This window comes from Canis aureus, chromosome 36 (assembly GCF_053574225.1).
Source record: "Canis aureus isolate CA01 chromosome 36, VMU_Caureus_v.1.0, whole genome shotgun sequence".
Lineage (NCBI taxonomy): Eukaryota > Metazoa > Chordata > Mammalia > Carnivora > Canidae > Canis > Canis aureus.
The window spans coordinates 27,489,250-27,495,327 of record NC_135646.1 but is presented as its reverse complement, the minus strand read 5'-3'; the positions used below and the strand labels follow the sequence as shown (position 1 = coordinate 27,495,327).

The 6,078-nt window shown below is 35.0% G+C and overlaps 1 pseudogene; it reads left to right on the top strand.

Annotated features, from left to right (window-relative positions):
* The first annotated feature begins 631 nt into the window (after positions 1–631).
* On the top strand, positions 632–731 carry LOC144306298 (U6 spliceosomal RNA; annotated as a pseudogene).
* The last annotated feature ends 5,347 nt before the right edge of the window (positions 732–6,078 follow it).

Sequence of the window (6,078 nt, the reverse complement as noted above, 5' to 3'; positions counted from 1 at the left end):
TCTATTCCTTAATACAACATGTTTGGCTTTCCTAAAGGCAAGAAAAAAACTGAAGAGAAAAAGAAGTCATCAGAACTAGTCTAGGGCATTATACAGATGTAAATTAGTAGACAGGAACTATAAAACAACTATAAATATCATGCAAGAACAGATAGGTCACATTAACTCTAAGACAGGATCTCTAAGAATCAAAAGTAAATGCTAGAAATAATTTTTTTAAAGGCAAATGCTTTTGATAGTCTTATAAGTAATATACTTGGCATGCTTGAGGAAATAGCCTGAGCATAGAGCAACATAAACTTTCCAAATAAAAATAAAGAAAGGGAATATCCTGTAACCATAGGAGAACATTAAAAAATATAACACATCAGAATGAAAAAAAAATAGAAGAAACATTTGAAATTAAAACAACTGAGAACTTTTCAAAACAAATGACAAGCATCAAACCACAGAGCAAGGCCCCCAAAGAATGTTAACATCACAAAATAAGCAAAAAAACTAAACATCCATATCTAGGCAAATCATATTAGCAATGCAGAAACCCAAGAAAAACATAAAATTCTGAAGGAAAAGGCCAGGGTGAAGAAAAACACAACCAACAAAGGAATAAGAATAAGAATTAGAGTATTGCTTGCTTCAGCAGCACATACACTAAAATTTGAATGCTACAGAGATTAGCATGACCTCTGCCCAAGGATGGCATGCAAATTATTGAAGTGTTTCATATCTTTTCATCAACTGATTAAAAAAGAAAAATCACTTTACTTTCAGAAAACTCACCAGCAAAAAGAATGAGTGAAATATTTAAAATGTTAAAAGAAAAACTAATCAACCTAGAATCCTAGAGCTAGTGAAATGATTCTTCAAATTTAAAAGAGAATAAAGACTTTCTGAAGCACACAAAAATAGAAGGAAACCATTGTCAGCACCTGTTCTACAAAAAATGTTGCAAAATATTCATTGGATGCAAAAAATAAAATAAAAATTGATCAGAAATTTGTATCTAAATGAAAAGAGGAGCTTTGAGCAATAATAAAGTTAAAGAATGAATAAAGATAGATTTTTGTTCTATTTCTTAATTAGCTTAAAACCTGGTACCTGGGCAGTCCGGGTGGCTCAGGGTTTAGCTCGCCTTCAGCCCAGGGTGTGATCCTGGTGATCCAGGATCGAGTCCCACATTGGGCTTCCTGCATGGAGTCTGTTTCTCCCTCTGCCTGTGTCTCTGTCTCTCATAAAAAAATAAATAAAATCTTAAAAAGAAAAACCTGATACCTACATAAATACAGTCAACTCGTCTTTGACAAAAGAGCAAAAGTAATGTAGTGGAGCAAAGTTTAGATATAATACCAAAGGCACAATCTTTGAAAGAAGTACTTGATAAGTTAGACTTTAGTCAAGTTAAAAATTTCTACTCTGGTAAAGATGTTAAGTGAATGAAAAGACGAGTCACAGAGTGGGAGAAGATACTTGCAAAAGACACACTTCTTAAAGGACTACTTTCCAACATATACAAATAACATTTAAAAGTCAAATGGAGAAGGGAGCGTGGTTGGCTCAGTCGTTTAAGCATCTAACTCTTGATTTCAGCTCCTGTAACGATCTTAGGATCTTGGATTGAGTCCTGCTTTGGGCTCCATACTCAATTGGGGGTCCATTTGAGATTCCTTCTATTTCTTTCTCCTTCTGTGCCTCCCCACTGTTCTTTCTCTCTAAAAAGAAATTTTAAAAAAATGAAAATAAGGAAAAAACCCAGTTAAAAAAAATGGGTCAAAAACCGTAACAGACACAACACCACAGAAGACACATGCATCTTAAAAACATTTTCCTCATTTCAACGTGTGGTGTCCAAATTTGATGTCCACAGACATAAAAAATGATCTAAACATAGAACACAGATATTAACTTAAAATGAATCCCAAACCTAAATATAAAACACAAATTCATTCATTCATTCACTTTTAAAGATTTTATGTATTTATTCACAAGAGACACAGAGAGAGAGGCAGAGACATAGGCAGGGAGAGAAGCAGTCTTCCTGCAGAGAGCCTGATGTGGGACTTGATCCTGGGACCCTGGGATCACACCTGGAGTCGAAGGCAGACACTCAACTACTGAGCCACCCAGGTACCCCAAAACACAAATTTAAAAACTTCTAAAAGATAACATAGAAAATAGATGACTTTGGGCTTGGTAATTTTAGACTTTTTAGAGATAACACCAAAGGCACAGTACATGAAATAAATAATTGATAAATTTAACTTTATAAAAATTTAAAATTTCCCTTTGTGAAAGAATGTCAAGAGGATGAGAAAATAAACCACAGACTACGAGGATATATTTACAGAAAACACATCTGATAAAGATTGCTTTCCAAATTATGCCAAAAAAAAAAAAATCTTCAAACTCAACAACAAAAACAAAGTGGGAGGGAGATGGCAAGGTAGAAAGATCCTAGGCTTACCTTGCTTGCTCCATGGGTACACTAAGGCAACAACTATATGTACTGCAACAAATTGTGAAAACAACCTATAGATGGGAAGAATAGATCTTTCACAATTAGTCATAAAGGCCATATTGAAAATGGCAGGAGTAGCAAAGATGTGGTAGGAAACCAAATCTCCAGTATGAACTAACTACAAATGGGAGAGACATCACAAGGAGAGGAATGAGGTGGCCCAACCACACACTTGGCCCTGGAGACCTGCAGTGGGAGGACAAGTCTTCATAATATCTGGCTTTGAAAAATCAATGGGCTTTGAGACCTGATTTGTAAAGCTCTTGGAGTTAAAGACCCAACACACTTAAAAAATTGGTCTGAGACAGCATAGAAGCAGCAGTTTGAAAAGTGCCAGGAATCTGTGTGAAGAAGATCTATTGATTAGATTTAGGACGTGTGCCAGAGGGGCAGTGAATTGCAGAAATTTTTTCCAGGAACAAAAAGGGTACCATTATTTTTGCCCTCCCCTAGACTAGATAGCCAGATGCTTCCAGGAGCTAATTGTAATTTTCTCTTATCTTGCTAGCACCCCATGTCATACTTTGGCATTCCCCTTTGGTTCCAGGCTACCCATTTTGTCAGCCATCCCGACAAAGTTCTCCTGTCTCACTATAACCTGTAGGCAGCATGGTACTGGCACAGAGACAATAAATGGAAGGAAAACTGGCAACAATCCAAAGAGACTCCTGCTATGAGGAAGGGGTGGGAGGTAACAACACATCAACTTATCTGCAATTCCTGTACCTGTGCCTCACAACTGGCTGTTCAGGGAACAAGTCCTGTCCTACAGTGTTCCTGGATCTGTCACAGTGGCTTACTGCAGACAGCCAATGAGGGCTAGGCCTGCTCACCAGTGAGCCCACAACAGCTTTAGCCAAACCTATCAACAACCCAGGCAGAAAACTCTACCCATTGCCCCCTCAGCTGGCAAAGTGGGTCATTGCAGCCAGCTGGGCTGAAGGACAATGCATCAGTGTGCCCACAGCAATCATAGCTCAGCCACAATATAAGACTGCATGTAGCCCACACAGAGGACACTCCCGGATCATCTGGCTCTGCTGACAAGCGGGATTATGCTACAGGACATCACAAGGTCTCTTCTACACAAGGCTTCTTTACTGACTAAAGATGAAAAGACATAGCTGACCTAATACATAGAAACAGACAAAGTGAGATGACAGAGGAATATGTCCCAAATGAAAGGCAAGAACATTATCACAGAAAAACTTTAAATAAAATGGAGATAAACATTATGTTTGATAAAGAATGCAATGTAATGGTCAAAAAGATATTCACTGGACTAGAGAAAGAGTCAATGCACTCAGTGAAAACTGAGAAACTATAACAAAGAGAGCTGATGGAGACAATAAATGGAAGGAAAAATGGAGCCTACAGGGACTGAACAGCAAATTAGAAGATACAGAAGAATGGTTCAATGATCTGAAAGACAGTGTAACAGAAAAAAGAAAAAAAAAGCTGAACCTCAGTCAATTAATCAATCATCAAATAGAAAAGAATAGGTTGAAGGACCTCTGCAATATCACTAAGCATTATAGCATTTTTATTGTAGGGATCTCAGAAGGAGAATAGGGAATAAAGGAGGTAGAAATCTTATTTGAAGAAATAATAGCTAAAAAGTTCCCTAATCTGGAGGGAGAAAGATACTCAGGTCTGGAATTACAGATAGCCTCAAACAAAATGAACCCAATGAGGTCCATACCAAGATACATGAAAGTTAGCTTTGCAGGCCAGAAGAAAGTGGCATGATATATAAAAAATGCAAAGGAAAAAACAGTCTACAACCAAGACGACTCTACTCTACCTGGCAAAGATTATCATTCAGAATTGAAAAAGAGATTGTTTCCTAGACAAAAGATAAAGAAGTTCATTCCAACCATACTTATAACCGATATTTAAAAAGCCTTCTTTAAGTGGAAAAAAAGACCATAACTGGAAGACAGTTGTGGAAAGAAAAAATTCCACTGCTACAAGCAAAGGTATAGTAAAGGTAGCAGATTATTCACTTATAAAGCCACTATGTTGGTTGACTCAAAAGTAGTAAAATCAGTTATAATTATAAACATTAGTCAAGAGATATATAAAATAAAAAGGTATAAAATATGACACTATATACATAAAATGTGGAGGGCAGAGTAAAATATAGTGATTTTAGAATGCGTTTGAACCTTAGTGATTATCAGCTTGAACCCCATGGTAACCACGAATCAAAAATGTAAAATAGATACATGAAAAACCAAGAAATTCAACTATCCTATAGAATATTACTGAGCCATCAAGAAAAATGAAATCTTGCCATTTGTAACACTGTGGATGGAGCTAGAGAGTATTATGCTAAGAGAAATGTCAGAAAAAGACAAATACCACTAGATTTCACTCATATGTGAAATATAAGAAATAAAACAAAGATACAAAGGGGGGAAAAGAGAGGGAAGTAAACCAAGAAACAGAGTGTTAATTATAGAGAAAAAACAGATGGCCACCAGAAGAGAGTGGATGATGAGAATAAAGAAGGAGTGCACATGTAATGAGCACTGGATGTTGTATATAAGTGATAAATTGCTAAATTCTATACCTGAAACTAATATTACACTGTATGCTACTAACTGGAATTTAAATAAAAATAAGACAATTAAGAAACTGGGAACAAGTACATACCTATCAATGATTCTTTTAAATGAAAATGGACTAAATATTCCAATTAAAAGGCATTCAATGACTACATGAATAAAAAACAAGATGATATATATGCTGCTTATAAGAACTCACTTTAGACCTAAAGCTAAAGTGAACAATGGAAAATAGTGTATACAAATAGAAGCTTAAAAAATCCAGGATAGCAATACTTACATCAGACAAAATAGACTTTAAAATAGATTATTGTTTTATAAATAGCATTATATAAAGACAAAAGGATTAATCCAAGAAGAGAATATTACTGTAATAAATATCTATGCACCCAATTTAGAAGCAGTGAAATATACAAAGCAAGTATTAATAGACATAAAGGGAGAAATTGACAGTGATATAATAATGGTAATATAATATAATTAACACCATACTTCCATCAGTGAGTATCTAATACATCCAACATCAGCAGCATGCACATTATTTTTAAGTGAATATGGAATATTATCCAGGATAGATCATAAGTTAGGCCACAACACAAGCCTAAACAAATTAAAAGATCAAAATCCTATCAAGTGTCTTTAAAAATATTAGCCAAAAATTATTTACAAGGAAAAAAATCCTGGAGAAAAAATACAAACATGTGGAGGTTAAACAACATGCTACTAAATTACCAATAGATCAATGAAGAAATCAAAAAGAAAAAAAAATATCTATATATATTTAGGGACAAAAAGAAAATGGAAACACAATGGTCTATAAGATTTTGGTATGCAGCAAACGCAGTTCTAAGAGAAAAATTTATAGTGACACAGACCTTAAGAAAAAATAAAAATCTCAAAAATTCTAACCTTACACCAAAAGGAACTAGAAAAAAAAAAAGAAAATGAAAAACACTAAGCCCAAAGTTAGTAGAAGGAAGAAACTAATAAATA